General features: G+C 39.8%; 2 protein-coding genes across 7 annotated transcripts in view; one reads left to right on the forward strand and one right to left on the reverse strand.

The window, feature by feature from the left end:
• Rhogef3 (Rho guanine nucleotide exchange factor 3) overlaps window positions 1-16,461 on the reverse strand; it is a 164,295-nt gene that overhangs the window by 46,270 nt on the left and 101,564 nt on the right. The window lies entirely within an intron of this gene.
• The window catches only part of LOC143340246 (venom acid phosphatase Acph-1), a 105,487-nt gene continuing 94,749 nt past the window's right edge, over window positions 5,724-16,461 (forward strand). The window contains exon 1 of the mRNA XM_076761969.1: window positions 5,724-6,103. The gene's annotated coding sequence lies outside the window, so the exon portion shown is untranslated. The remainder of the gene's footprint in view (window positions 6,104-16,461) is intronic.

A 16,461-nucleotide genomic window follows, 5' to 3' on the forward strand; every position in this document is an offset into this window, starting at 1 on the left:
AAGAATGGTGGGGCACATTGTTGCATATTCACGATGGTTGCGTGCAGGCATGTCGTGCTGGGCGGCAGCTGCCGTCCAACTACCGACAGCGCGTCTCTGGACCGGTTTTCTGCTCGTGTTTGGACGAACTTTTCGTACCGAGAGCAGCGTGTTTATCAGTTACTGAGATTTCTGATAATTTTATGGCAAGACAGAGTAGCTTGACATGCACTAGTTATTAAAATTATATACCTCTAAAAGGTGGCAACGCAAATTTAAACGTCGTTTCCTTAAAAGAAACATATGTGAAATACCGAATTATCTTAAAATTTACCAACGTTATTTAACGACTTTTTATTAGCGACGAAATTGCTATCGATCCAGTAGTTTATGTGGAATCAAAATGTGGAACAGTAGCGAAATAGCCTTGTTCAAACATTTTAATCGTTGCATCAGAATTTCGTGCAGGGTCGTTTCGGGTTGCATGTCGGTGTGACACAGTTTTCGAAAAATTATCCAATTTTAAAATAACACGGAGATGAATCAAACGGTATGTGACTTCGCAGCGTACCGACATACGACCATAAAATACGACCATAAAAATTTCGTTAAATTTGAAACTCGTTAAATCGAGGTTCCCTGTATAGACAAAAAATTATCAGATTTTTTTTACGCGCGCTGTAAAACTGATAAAAAAAAAATCAAATCCATCGTGTATCTTGAATCGTGCAATTAAAACAGTAAATCGGTTCGAAAGAGATATTGAACAAACGGGTATGAATCAAGCTAAAAACACAAATTAACTTCGTCTCGGTGCACCGCTAACTTCATAAGATACTTCGCGAGATATCATTGTATCTTTTAATAAAGAAGACTGGTTAAACTTTCTATGGGACGAAGCATGTCCAGAAAACATTGTACAATATGCATTATGTGCCTTTACATTTATTGAGACGGATTTTACAAGTTTTGCAGTTCACAAAATTTCGGAGATCCAAAATAGTGTATTAAAAATATTAAAACTTTAGACGCGTGCAGTTTTGGAACTACTAGTGTTTTATTAATTATTGGACCATTGTTCGAAGCGGTAAACCTTCCCCTTTAAAATGACCTTCGATTTATATCGATTCGACTTTCCGTTTTGGAAATATCATCGTGTAAAGACAAGCGTAATTTTTAAAATTCCATTCTCCGTCTTACGAAATCCTATTACTGCGTATTAAAAATACTAAAAATTTAGACGTGCGTAATTCCGAAACTACTAGTGCTTTATTAATAATTGAACTACTGTTGGCAGCGGTGAAGCTTCCCCTTTTAAATGGTTTTTGGTTTTTGTCGATCAGGCTTTCCGTTTTCGAGATATCGTAATTTATGTAAAAGGTAATTTTTTTAATTCGACTATGTCTGTCTGCGTCTAACGCGTCGGATCTCTTTGTCGCACGTGAGTCGTGCTGACCTACCTTACGTACGTGACTGTCGTGACCCAGTTCCGTAGTATTTCCAAGAATTTACTACGCACTGTTTACTATCTACGCGCGCGCGAGTTCATTGTTCTCAATGAAACGTAAATAAAGCTTCGAACCCTTATATCTCCGGAACCAACCACCGCATCGACTTGAAACTAAAATCGTTATATCTCCGGAACTAATTAAGCTATCGACTCTCACAAACGCTCATTTTAAAGGGCATTTCATCCCCTATCTGACGAGCATATCAACTAATAAAATTCTTGCTATCTTCTATGTTTATTTGGCAATTTACTTTGACACTATGCGCTTAAAGAATTGGTTTGCGATAAAACAGATTTATAAATTGTTTATTTAATCGAAAATGAATTTAAATTCGTATAAAGATATACAAATGGTATACACGAAGTGTCTGTACGTTTAGTGTTAATGTCAGGACGATGACACTTACTCGACAGACTCTTTTAACAGAAGGGGCTGTTAAATGCCTAGCTCGTGCGACTTTTTCAGAGTTTGAAGGGTGACAGAAGTTAGAGGGTGAGGTTTATGTCTCGAGAAACATGTGGCACGCGTGCCTTCCCTCATTAGGAGAACCATAAACGAACGTCTGCGAAGAGATTGAGCGTTTCTGGTCATATTTCACGCAAAGGGGCTACCATTCTGGCGTAACGCGTATCCTGGCTACGCTATTGCGTGCCGTTGCTAAACGTTAAATTATTTTCCACCCGCGAGCCATGTGAAAGTTAATGTATTCGTTCTTATCGAGGCGTGTTCGCGCTCGTTCGATCGCGTTCTTAATCTCCTCGAATGAAAAAATCCATGTTCGAAGCACGGGAACGTCGAGCCCTATTGTACACTATTTGCGGAAGGAAATACGTCTCTCGAGGAGTAAATACATGGAACGGCAGCTGGTATGCCACTTAAATCCGCTGCATCTGGACCGGTTTCAGGCGTACGGTTAGGGAAGGATGAACGACTCTACAGAAAGAGGGTGCTTTTATTCTTCGAAAGGAAATATGTGGCACGCGAGTCGTGTGCCACTAGTCTAGACGTGGGTGGATGTGTACTATTTCTATATACACGCAAATAGCTGCGCCCAGTGACTCTCATCCTAGGCAATCCACACGATTACTCTCTCAACATTGTTTCGTAATGCTCAACGAGATGGAAGCTTCAACGATATTGTGCGCTCTCACTTATGCACTCTATCAATTCTCATGTTCCACGTACGTTCCTATCACGAAGAATTTGCTCGGAAAGAAGTATAAAATTGCATCAAATAAAATAGATGTGAATCTCTTTGATGTTGCTTCCAAAGTTTCTTAAGAACAAGAACGATCACCTAACGTCTCTATTTTTTTCTTTCTAATATATTTTCGGAGAGACACTGACCCGGAGGCAGTTTTTCCATGGTCGTAGCGGGTTTCCTATTTTGTCGGGAAGATATCAAATCGCCTAAACGAAGGAAGAATCGTGGCACACAGCTGTCGCGTGCCCCAACGAACATCTGCTCCTACCTGCGCCTCCTGACTTCGCACAGGCCCTCTCTTCTTCCTTTTTTCCCTCTCTTCGTGTTATTATTTCGTGGATACCGCCGACGATTCTACCCCCGAGCCCCGTGGCTCTTTTAACGTTCACCACCTGCCGCTGCTCCATGGAATTTTATACGCTCGCAAGGTGATCCCCACCGACGAGATCGATAGTGAAATTCGATGAACCGTAAAACGCCCGACGTTCGAGCTTCCTTCTTGATTTCTACGGAACTTCCCGTCGGCGCAAGCACGACGAATTCCATTTCTGTCGTCGATTTTTATCGCGGTTGCGTCAATAACGTTACGATCGGAAGCACGACGCGACGGGAAAAAGTACTCGAACGACGAAGCTATTCAGCGATTCAATTCTCTGGTTATTTCTGGGCGATACTTTGTCGAGTCGCGTATTTCGTTGGGTTCGGTTAATAGAACGCGAGTTCCGTTTCGTCGTGTTTATCTTCTGGCAATATCTCTCAAATTAAAAGTTAACGACGCAGGGACACAATCAACAGAGTATTCCTTAAACATTCTCAAGCGCTTATTAAGGGTCATTAAAATTTCCTAAATTGCACCCGTGCTTCGTAACAACCTCGCGGGCATAATACGCGGCTTAACCGTAAACGGCGACGCAGCACTATAGTTAAGGAATTGTAAAAATCTCCTCCGCGAATGGCAGTCGACCTCGTCTGCACCGTGTCACTGGAACAATCGTCGTGATACTTTTATCAATCTTCATCGTCCGTGACTCGGACGATGTTTGATTCGAAACGAAACAATTTCAACGATGGTCGCGATTTTTGTGCACAGAAAAAATTAATTAACCTGCTTGGAGCAACGGAAAATTAATTTTTCCCTGTTTTTTTTTTTTCACAAACGTTCGACGTATCGATCCTTGGTCTACGATAAATTCCATCGTTTACAGAAGCGAAACGGGAACGGGAATCAATACGTAACGTCCTCTATAATGGTCAACGAGGTTCAGTGACCTTGTTAGATAACCCAAATCGATACTATCGTGCCCGTGATCGCAGGACGAGCGTTATCGAAATTCCCTAAACGAATGCCTCGATTTAGCCCCAATCTCTGGACGATAACCAACTTGCCACGAACACGAACGGGGTTTTCTCTCCGCAAAGGGCACTGTTGCGCACAGAAAAGATGATTAGTCGTGGTCTATATACAAGGTGAGTCCGTAATTTGCGCACAAAGGGCCTCGAAACCCTCGCGAACCGTGAAAAAGCGCTTTTATATTTATGCTTCGCGCTGGGTAATAACGGAGCCAATTTATTACCAAACATACGAAACGATTTCTATCTTAAATTGTCAGCAGCCTCTTTTAAAAGAATTAATACTCTTGACTATTACGGAAGTAAACGAAAGGAGCAGAGAAAGTCTTGTATTACTTGTTTTCTAAATCACATGTTTATAGTTGAAGGCAAAGCACTTCTTTTGAACTCCACGCGATATTGAATGCATAGGAATAGCGGAAGCGCATAGAACGCTGGTCATTAATCAAAGAGATTTGCGACGTGCAAAAGAAGAATCGCATTTTCAGCTATAAATATTCATGCTAAAGCAGAACGATGGTAGACCGTTTTACTCGTTCATCGAGATCCGTAAGTCTATCGTAAAAATAAGACTGATGTCGATACACACTGACAATTTTCACGAATTTTTAAAGTTACCCTATTGATCGAGAAGACATTTTTTTGGAGTATTTTTGGGAGTTTTAGAGATGGAATTATTTTTAGAACGACTCGATTTACGATTCGAAAGTCTCGTTTCTCGTAGAATTCGCTCTTTGGTTAATGGCGTTGCATTGTCGATCGAAATTTCCAGCGTTTCGCAAAGGGTCGCGTGTCTGTTCCCTTTGACGCAACAAAACGACGTCCCACGCACGTTTGCGTGAGTTTACTTTGACATAACGACGACCGCGATAACTCCGGAGGCAGCGCGAGTGCGTTGACTGGCGCCGTTCGAATTGCATTTGCATGGCTAATTCGTCGTAAGAGGGAAATGGCACCGTCGACATTATCAGGAAGTCGTACGGACAAAACGTTGCATACAGATCGTCGGTCCTCGTGGCTGGACTTCGCTATCGACGTTCAACGGCGTCGCAAAAAGTTGCGTAATGTAGCCGCCGACTGCATTCGGCGTAATAAGGCTGACAGGTCGAACTCATTTTGGCCCCCCGACCAATTTGCGCTTTCCTTCCGCCTCTTGGCCCTCGGATGTACGGTTACTTTGCAACAGTAAAAAAATATTTCGACTCTGGGACGCCACACCTTTGTGCAATCTCGTTAACGCCACCTTGGAGGAACGAAAAACATATTTTTTCTTATTAAATTGTTACCCATCAACTCATCAAATAACACGGTTTTCTACTTTACGGGATACTTAGGGGTTTCAGATTTAATTTAAAGGAAACAAAGGGTCCGTAGGTGTGTTAGAAAAAAATTACTTTTTCCATTTCGCGAAGAAATAATCGAATACTTCGTTTCTTGGTGGTAAAAGAATTGTAAATCTGAATTTCCGTTTAAAATATGAACAACCATCGATTACGCAAGCGTGTACAAGAGTCGAGGTCAGAGAGCAGGAAAAATGTAGGTAACGTTTTTTCAAGTCTTTACGCTCGAGCGACTGATAACAATACGTTTCTAACGAGCCAAATTAAGTACGATAGAGTAATCGGTAAATAAAGAGGTCGGTAAAATATTGCGGCACAGTTTCGATTACGGGTGCGGCAATATGCTACTACGAGAGTAGTTTTGAGCGAGGTTTACTTTTTAAAGGGAACTCGAGTTTCGAACTTACTCCGCGTTCTTGAAAAGAACACCACGAGCAACCGTCTGAAAAACTTTCGATATTAACTTTGCGATTAGTTAATTTTCTATCCGGGAAGCCTCGAAAAATCGTACGGAAGTTCTCGAGATCCAGCGCGTTACGGTAATCCTGGGGCAGATCCGTGGGTAAATATCAGAGACGAGACATCGCGCAAGATTCGGAACGTTTGGAACGTATCTGCACACGCCGAGAGTTATTTGGAAACGGATTTTCCAGCCCAGAAACGACCGTCGGAGGGACCGGTTAAAAGCGACGCTGAAGAAAACGGCAGACAGTTTCACGGTATGTCGGTATCAACTAGAATTTACCTCGGTCCTCTCTGCATTTTCATTCCCATTAATTTTCCCCGCGCGAATTTCCGGCGTAGTTTAATATCAGAAGCGAAACGACTGTTTCGAGTGTTATTGTCTACACGACGCCGGGGCAATTCGGAATCTTGCGTCCCGTGAACTTTATTCCCGCTACGCTCCGTATATTCTATCTAACCGTGGAACTTTTACTTCGTTTTATTTTTCTCCATCTTCGGAGTTTCGGCGAGTTCCGGCGCCGGAAGGCCGCGGAAAATTGCCCTTATTTACCATAATTGCCTCCCGACGTTGCTTGTATCTCATACATTCGGGATTCAAACACGCTCCGTTCTCTCAATTTCAACTTACGATACCCTGTTCATCTTCAGAGGACCCTTTCGTATTCTGGTGTTTGTGTATAATAATTTATATCCCCTGTATGGGGCAGAGACGACTATTTTTTGAAGCAGTGACAAATATAAGATTGCAATTAATCTTCTGATAGAAGAGCTCTTATATTATTTCACAATTTAATGCAAATAATACTATTATACCGAATCCAGAAATATCGTGGAATTATTAAGTTCATTCTGCAGTGAAAGCCTCCGTGGCTCTTCTATCCGTTTGTATACCTAATACCATTCTATGCACAAATGCTATTGTTATCCTTTTGTTAGTGCGTTGAAACGACTAAACGGTTTAGCGACTGAAAGCAAATTTCTTCGACCAATTCATTTTCTATGCGGATCATTATTAAACAAAGCTACGTAGTTAACTATTGTGCTCGTAAATAATTCAGAAATTTTCCTACAACGTCGAGCATACAAAGTTTTGTTTAAAATTCCTGACCACAACATTAACTGTGAATTATTTTATCATCGGTAGATTAAAGGTCGAGTTTCGTCTGAAATTGAAGTTAATGCAGCTTCCAAAGCTCATCGCATCGGCTATCTCTGGTATCGAGTAGGATTATTTAAAATGCATTCTGTATTTATTTAGCGATACAGTGAAAAGGGATATTCGTCTCTCATCAAATTTTAATACAAATTCGATCGAAAAAATAGAACGAGTGGTTGCTCAAGGAGTCTAGTATTTTGAGTGAAAATTTGTGAATCTTTGTAAATTTGTTTGCGCAGGAAATAATTGGACACAGATATGTGTATTTTCCATGTTGTAAATCCACTAACTGCGCGGTCGTAATATTGCATCAAACTTTACAAAATTAGATTCTACCGCACAACAAATCAATTTATACTTTGGAGCATGAAAGTCGACCACATGCCGTAATATCGTAACGCTGAAACACACGCGACACACTGTACTAATTTTAACTGTAATTATTTACCAAAACAGTGCAACTTCGGTGGCGAACAAGCAACAAATTTCCATATACATTAGATTACATTTTAGAAGCTACCATTTTAATTAATCCCTGCCCGATATTTTTATAATATTTGTCGTCATTTTTATGGAAAAACAGATAAAATAGGATTAAAATTAATCGAATGTAAACATGGAGTTTTACGATACAATTTATTGGCACAGACTACGCGTTATCCGAGTATTTCCGGACGATCAGCTGAATATTTCGTTATTTCGTACGATTCTATGAAAAAAGTCAAACAACGAGAGTATTTAATAAATAATTCTCTTTATTCCCGTAGCAAATTTCTTCGCGTTTGTCCGTCGACTTCGTATCAACTTGTGCCCGTTTCGTGTAATAAGATTTCCCACTCGCTGTAAATTTGCCTTCGCGAAAGACTGTTATTCACCGATTTCCTAAACACACACAGTGGTTCTCGTGCGCATTAACCTTCGTCCATCCACGCATGTACGAGCTGCCACGGAAATTATGGGTTGTTGTAATCTTGGTCGGTTCGACATTGCCTACAGTGATGCGATTATCCTGCTGATACCGTGAAACCTGAATTCATACTACACCATTCGATTTTCTCTACAATTATGTTATCAGCCTATCGATTGCTGCATCTAATGACGATATATATCGAGAGCACTTTACATGGTTGTCTTCTGATATCGGATGCTCGCGATTAGTCATACGCGTACGAGTCATTGTCTTGAAAGAGGCTCCAAACTCTCCAGACTGCGTGGTTTCAAACATCCTTCGATAACAGAAGTACTCGACTGTTTTGACATGTATCGACAGGTAAAATATTTAATAAATTCGTTCTCAATCCGGCGAATAAAGCTGCCGTCCAAAAATACGCGAAGCGTTGAAACGTTTTCGATAAATCGTATTTATCGTTTTTATAATTGATACTGTTTTATTAGTCCCCTGAGAGTAATATGGTAAAACATGTCATTCGTATTCGGGTGGATTTTACGTGCCACATCCGTGTTGATATGACTGCCAGCGTCGAGGAAGAATTTTTATTCGCGAGTGGAAAAATGTGTTCTTTATAGGATTTTTTCCAAGAAAATCATACGCCAGAATTACTTGAAATTCTAATATAAACTTGTGGAGTACATTCCCTCGAGATTATCGGAAACAAGAATTCTGTTTCTTCGCGTAACTCGCCATTTGCAGTTGTCTTGTAATTTTCAACCGTCGTTGGTTCTTTTGTTCCTGCAAAGTTTGACGCTCGACTGCCTGTATTCTGCTTTTGTCTTTACAGTAGTCAAGCATTTTAGTTTCGGATCCAATTATGACTTCCGCGTTTCTGTAACTTTCAGGAGAGGTGTAAATTCATCGTTAAACGTGCTAACAGCCAGTAAAGTTGCAATTTGCTAATTACCAAAGTGTTGTATGGTAATTTCAGTTGTAATGAATATCAGAGAGATACGTATTGTTCAACATTGAAACGAACTGTATTCTATTTTATGAAATATAATTATACGACGACCGTTTTTGTCAGAATTTTTCATACGTATGATAACTTTGTATGTACCATCAAGATATTTAAAAAATCACTTTCTATTTTATTCTGAAAGTTATCACACAACGTTTGGATCTTAGAATTGTGTAAATAAAATGATTAGTCATCCAAATTTTGTACGCACTAATTGAATTAAAGAATCATTAGAAAGTCTAAAATTATCCTTGCAACGTATTGTAAATTAATTTATTTTGTTGAAATTTTATAAGCGATAATGTTTGACTATGTAAAATCCTTACATATTACATCTTTTGTACTAAAGGGTTTATTCCCGTTAATAAATGAATAATAATAATAATAACTAAATAACTAATTTGGTTCGTCTATCATTTACTCTCGATTCGTTGAAGATTGTAATTGAATCACCACGATCGTAACACCATATACCGGAGTCGTAAAACAGAGAAAGTTTCAATTTCGAGTTAATTGATTGTCACTTAATTTTCATCGTAACAATAATTGATAGCTTTCGACCCGAGAGATCCTTCATTTTCGAATTAGCTCGACCGGTTTCGCGCGACACCGAGCGTAAATAGTCGACCCCGACTTTCCTCCTCCGGTGTCTTCTTCGCGAAATTTTCCGCGAACAAAGGTAAATAGAAAATTCTCCGTCCGCGCTTGTCGCGGTTCTTTTTAATTCTGCGTCAATATTGAGCCTCTTATTCCGCGACGCGACCGAGAGGGGACGATTCCAGACGGATAATTCGCGATCGTGGCGAAATTTCGAGAGGCAGACACGGTGAGACTTCAAACGGGGTCTGGGTGGTAATTCATGTTGCTCCGAGTACACAATTCGAACCAATTCGGTCATAATTGCGGTCTCGTTGTCGAACTATCGACCCCCCGTTTCGACGCGAATTCTAACGAGAAGCGTCCTCCCCTGTCGCGCAAATTTCGCCGTTATATTTAAACGTTTGCACACGATAGCCGCGGACTGTAATCGGCGACATCGTACGTTTACACTGCTCGAAACGATCGACATTTAATGAGACTTCAGTGCCGCAACGTGCAGGCTGATTCCAGAGACTTGGAACGAGCTCTCTTCGCCGAGCAAAGAGACGAAAATAAAAAAAGGCTACGAACGCAAACGTTTTCGTTTCCAGAGATTCGAACGTGAAATCTTGTTGATAAAATAATTACGTCACATTGTGAAAGAACTTCGTTCCTCGCAAGAACGTGCTCTAGAATGTTCAACTACGTAAATTAGAAATTCAATAAAAATACTTTTTCCTGTACGATACGACTTATATCTCACAATTAACCAGAAGGTATAATTATCTTACTTTCAGTATCTTGTTTAATACTTTAACGGATTATCTCCTGTAATTGATTGGCAAGGAATAATATAATAGTACGATGACTTCATTGGTAGTTAATGACTTCGCGAGGGAAATTTAGTGCAAGAAAACGGTTCGTTTCGTTCGGATTAGCCGCGAACGTAGCAACGGAGTCTTTAAGAAAAGATCTACGTCGGATATATGTTCAATAATAAGCGAGTAAACGGTCGTTTCACGGAAATTAGCTCGATCGTCGAGTTTCACTCTGATAGTTAAGAGAGCTCGCCGCCTACGGTTGCTCACGTATGAAGAAATAAATATCGATTTCACCTCGCTGAATATGGCCAACGGAACAATAATAAACGAGCGGGTTCGTCGTAATTGCGAACAGAACGAGAGCTAATAGTCGAACTTTATTGGATCGTCGATTGGAAGTCGCGGAGAAACCTCGCGTCGAAAACACTATCTCCTTTTTCGCGTTGAAACACTGTTAACTACTCACGTGCACAAGAATGCTCCGTTTTGAATCAACATTTCAGAAAATTCAGATTCTGGTAACGAGTATCAACAAACAGAAATATTCTTTCTATCACGTCTCTTGATATTTAAAATTCCTGTGGGCACAATTTTATTTTTAAAAGGTAAATTGATATAAAGGAATTTTAAGAATGGGGATATCTAGAGCAGTTTTAGAAATATAAAAAAATGTGGGGTTGAAAATCGATTTCAGAGTGAATAATTCTACAAGAATCGAGCATACCAACGCACGAACGTGTCGAGCGAAGGAAACGCGAACTGTCGTCGATCGGTTCGATTGCACACGTAAAACGGAATGCTTGAAATCTCAGAAATCCGATTTCTCAAGGCGGCTCGCGCGCGACGGGTTCGTTGGTAAACTTATTAACCGCTGCATCGCGGCCAGGAACACAGGTTATTAAGCACCGGCAGTAATTAACGTAATTACTTTCCGGCCGTTACATTAGCAACGTGCACACTGGGTTGCAACCAGCCCCTCCTCGCAATCACGAAGCGCGAATCGCGAGATTTTCGGAATTTCTGATAATGAGATATGACAAGGAGCGGGGGCCATTAGTTATCGCGACCGTATCGTCGTGAAATCTGGGAAATTTTCGCGCCGGGATTGCACATTTTCTGCACCCTGCTCGTGAAACATTTCACTGCATATTTCGGGGCTTATTCTCCAAAGCAGAGAGCGTTGCACCGATCGACGAGTTGAAAAGATACGATTTAACAAATTATCGAATCAACGTTGCAATCTTTTTATTTTAGATCTTCATCGGGAATTAAAATTGAGAATATGGAAGTTTCCGAAAAAACAAATTTATAAAAATTACTTGTAAACTGTAATAAATAATTTTTCATAGTTGCAAGAATTCGGGAGATATTTGTTCTCGATTTTAGTTATGCTACCAATTTGTGCGAACTCTATGGTTTCTTCGTAAATTCTACCATCGCTGGACCAGTTGTCTATTGTTATGTTTCTGCCACGTTCCGTGTAGCGAAGCAATCATTCGCTCCACGACAGAATTTGTTGAATAATATTTGACATAAAACCTCTGATTGCGAACCCGCATAAATTTCCATATTCGCCGCGTGCTGGATTCTATAGCGTCAATCAATGAAAAAAATGTTCAAATCGTATTTAACAGAATTTTTTAGCACTCGCGACGCGTACGTGCCGTAAGACTCGATAAGAGAAACGTGAATATTAATTTTAGTTTCAATATTTAATTGGACGAACGGACAACGTAAGATCGATCGAAATAAATTATTTTTCGAAATAACTAACGGTCGCTCGAAGCAATTATTTTTAAATTTTTGAAATAACTTCCGTCCAGACTATAAAAATAAACACTTGAGACTTTCTTTCAAATTTAATATTTGAGGCAGGAAACTAGACTCTGAGTTCGTCTCTTGACATAGAAATTTTTGATTCTGTTTCTGTGCTAATAAGGGATGAAAGTGTCCAACTGTCGGCGTATCTGGGGGTTGGAAAAATTTTATCCACGAGGGAAATTCGGTCGAATCGCGGTATACGAGTCGACAATAGTGCGTACGCGAGATAAGTGGTTTTCGTAATGCTGAAAGTAAGAGCTTCATTACTGCAAGCACGACTTTCGTGCGTACGAGGCTGGAGGGGTTGTTCGCGAGCCTTTGGCCGGGTACGAACAAAAGATTCGTCGTCAGCAATTACGCACGAGACATTAAGTCCGAATAGAACGCGGATAATGGCAGTGTCTTTGATGTGCACGCCTCAATTGGTGTACGTACACTCGACCGATGCTCGCTTTGATGTAAAGAGCGAAATTTTCGCTTCTTTCTCGGTGGCCTTGATCATGTGTTTTCCTCTCCTGGACGCTCGTTAGGGGTCCCTCGAGCTCTCTGAACGCATCGCGTTCGCGGAAAGATATCAGTATGCGTATCGAGAACAGGTAACCCTCGTATAACACGGTCCGTGACTTCCTAGAAAATTTCACGTTGCGCCAAACCGTTTCACGAGTCTATCCAATCCCTAGTAACTATGAATACGAATGGAATCGTTTAAAATTTCGAACATCAAAATTCTCGATTCAATTTGTTTCCTGGCTACGACTATGTATATTTTCAAAAAGCATTTAACTCGTTTTATAATTTATAAATGCCCACAGAAAAAATATGTGTTCCAACATTACGTGAAAAGACACTCCAACATTGAGTCGTCTTTTTTTAAGTCTGTTGGAAAGCTATTCAGGAAAGTGCTTATACTTTATGCAGCTATTTAAATTCCCGAGGAAGCCTCGGGCAATCGGTTCCTCGTGCATAACGAAGAAAAATTTCCAGGAAGGGCGTCTGTTGGAAGTCGTAGAAAAAGCCAATCCCGTTCGAAATTTATTTCCTCCTTTATTCTCTCCCTTCAAACGAGACGCCGGCGTATTAATTCTAACGCGTCGCTCGGTACACGTGCCGCCATTCACGTTGCACCGAGTGCATTCGCGGATTGCAACGCGAGAAACGAGTCGCTTGCGCTCGACGCGGGATATGTTTGTCGGGTTTCGAGTGAATGGCGTTCGTTAGCCAACCGACGTTACGAAATATTAACCGTGTATCATCCAATAAGACGTCGTCGTCCTTTTTCGAATCGCCGCGCCGGCCACGTTTTTCTCTTACACTTCGTTGAAAGTGAAATAACAAGAAGACACGTACAATTATATGGAAAACTTGCGCAACACAATTAAAGGTTATCTACGTAACGTTAAACGCGGAGAGTGTACGCTTTTTCTTATGGTTTTTATAACGTTCGAAGCAAGATCTCTAACGAGTACAACTAAAATAACAAAACATACGTAAAAGTCTGAATTTTTTAGAGTACGTTTAACGTAGTCAGAAAGGGAAATATTTGGTAATTTTTATTTGCAGGTTTTGTTTCCGAGAAAATCGAAATATTGTTCGAGCACGCGTGCACATAATCGTGTCGTGGTTGAACGGGTTTCGATATGGATCATGTATCGTTTACAAATAGCATTAATATCGTACGCAATGTTGATTCCATCGATATCGTTCCCTGTACAAGCAAACCCAATGCAAGAAGCGTAACCACGTATCCATGATTACTGTATCTTATCGTTGTGACGGATTGATGGAAACTGGTAGTCGAAACCGAAAGATAATATAGTATGACAGCAGATTATGATATTGTATCGAGTGCACATAACATCGTGTCAACATGGTTGTACACGGATGGGAAAGTAAATGGTCCATATCGAGATCTGTTCTACTTCAAAGCTGATTTTCTCGAAAAAGAAGTCTCAAATAAAAACAAAACATTATATCATTGATACTGGAACGCTGTGTACAACATGAAACTTTAACAATATAGTAAAAAAATGTATCGATAATGGTCACAGCTTTTCAAAATCGTGTACCATCGTAATCCTCGATTAAAACATGTTACGTGCACGTTATGAATCCACCAAGTGAAATGAAATTATAAAGAGAGCGCAACCGACCAAAAGTTAAACAGCAAAGAGTAATCTTTTCTGCCTGTAAAAATCCCGACAAATTAAACGAGACTTTCTAGGCACGATTTTTCGCAACGTCGAGTATTTATGAGCAAATTATTCGCAAGGCTAAAGTTCGCGTGTCGGGAGATTCGGAAGATAACACGTGAGGGTTCAATCACGAGAAGTGTTTGTGTACACGTTTGCATACGCGTGCTCTGCACACGTGCTGCAACGTTAATAATTTAGATTACCGCGTCTCGCGGAGTGCACTGCAAGAATCGTAAATATTTAAACCTCTCCAGTCGTTGATGCGTTTATTTGATTAAACGGAGAGCCTCCGGAGCAGCGAAACGTTGGGCAGCCTGATTCCGAATTTAGGTATGTTAAAAGCCCGTCGACTTTATTATTCAAGCGTCGCGAGGAACCCCTTCGATTTATTTAAACCGTAGAAAACAGTGACGATCTACGATTTTATTTTCTTCGATCTTGATGCAAACAAACACTAACTGTATGAAATTAAATTTGGAATTAAATTGAAATTTTCGACTGTGGTTCGTCTCATCTTCAGTAAAGGAATAGAATACTTGAAGTGAACTGGAGAACCATCTCATGTATAAATGAGAATACTATTACGTTTCTCCTGTCTTTGTTTCGGTTCCTCCCACATGCATGAAGAAGTTAGTATGCAGATCGATTTATTTTTTTTCTTGAATTTGGTGAATGTTTGAAGGGGAACTGAGACAATGCAGCACAAAAGGTTGTGCAAACCTTAATGTGAACCTAACATGAAACATAAATACTAAAATTATTAACTAGAAACAACTGTGTGGACACGTGGGCGTATTCAATTTAATTTCGTAAACAATTTACTTTTGCTTGTGACCAGACTGAAGAAAATAATTAAATTTGTTCCCTATACCTCAAACTTTATATGGAGTTTCCCATTTATACCTGTCGAGCAGTGACCATAACTCATACGGAAGATGCAAATTCTCTAATAATCGTTTTGACTCGAAGGCATTACTTACATTTTGCTAAAGAAATAGAGTGTACTGATTTGTTCACAGACTATAAGAAGCAGTAAATCCTTTCACAAGTGAACAAATATAAATATGTTACATTTTTTCTGCTTGAAAATTATTAAATCATGAAATGTTTATTCTAGTTATCTTTGAATAATAAAAAGTTACATATATTTTATGTTGTAATCATTTGTGAAAGAATTAATTTGAAGTTCAGATTTACTACAATTACCACGAGAAGAATTATTATACTCGCTCGACGTAATTATAGAATAATAAATCTTAAAATTTCGTTTGGCCCAATCGCGGGATACGTTCGTGAGCACGCAGGCCAGTTCGAAGATAAAAGGTTAAACGTAAAGTAGAGAAAGGGGCGTGCATAAAACGACAAGAAAGATGATAAAAATTAAGATGGGACACCGATGAGGCCCCGAAGGAATTCGCAGACGCCCACGAGGCTTTGTATCGAGGGCCCACGTGCCGATGGAAATAAACGAGTGGGCTCGTTGCAAAACACCTTTCGATGTAGGTATTCGTATCATATTTTGAACGTGCATCAATCGAACTGTGCTCCTCTATACAGCTGTCTCTGTACTGTCTGCCCAAAACCAGCATATTCTACTTACTCCAATTATCTGTGTTTCTACTTCTGTACAGGGTATATTTTTACTTGCAAATTTTTCGTACTTTTAGAGAAAGTTCTTAGCAATCTAAACACTAATTTGGAAATATAATCTATCGAATGCAACGTTATTGAAGTTACTTTAAAATTAAAGTTACTATGAATAAGACAGTGTCTATTTTTATTTCGAGTCTCAACTTCATACCAATATCCCCTAAGCGAATCACTGGTATTTCATGGGTTAAAAATTAAATGGTGAAAGGAAGAAGGTAAAAGGAGACAGAGAAGAGGGAGAGTGTTATGTTTCCACACCTCTAGATCGAAATCTAAATTTTACATACGGGAATCGTTGATGGATCAAACACTTGGGGGAAAGGGATTGGTTACCCAACGCCTTAATAACCAGTATAGAATCGAGTATCTCCTTTCTTAATAAATAAGTCATATACCATATTCACAAAATAAGAAATACAAAATACTGGTAACGTTAAAAAAATGTTTCAATGAAAAGAAAAAATCTTTTTGGCTCGCGAC

The sequence above is a fragment of the Colletes latitarsis genome, chromosome 3, assembly GCF_051014445.1.
Source record: "Colletes latitarsis isolate SP2378_abdomen chromosome 3, iyColLati1, whole genome shotgun sequence".
Lineage (NCBI taxonomy): Eukaryota > Metazoa > Arthropoda > Insecta > Hymenoptera > Colletidae > Colletes > Colletes latitarsis.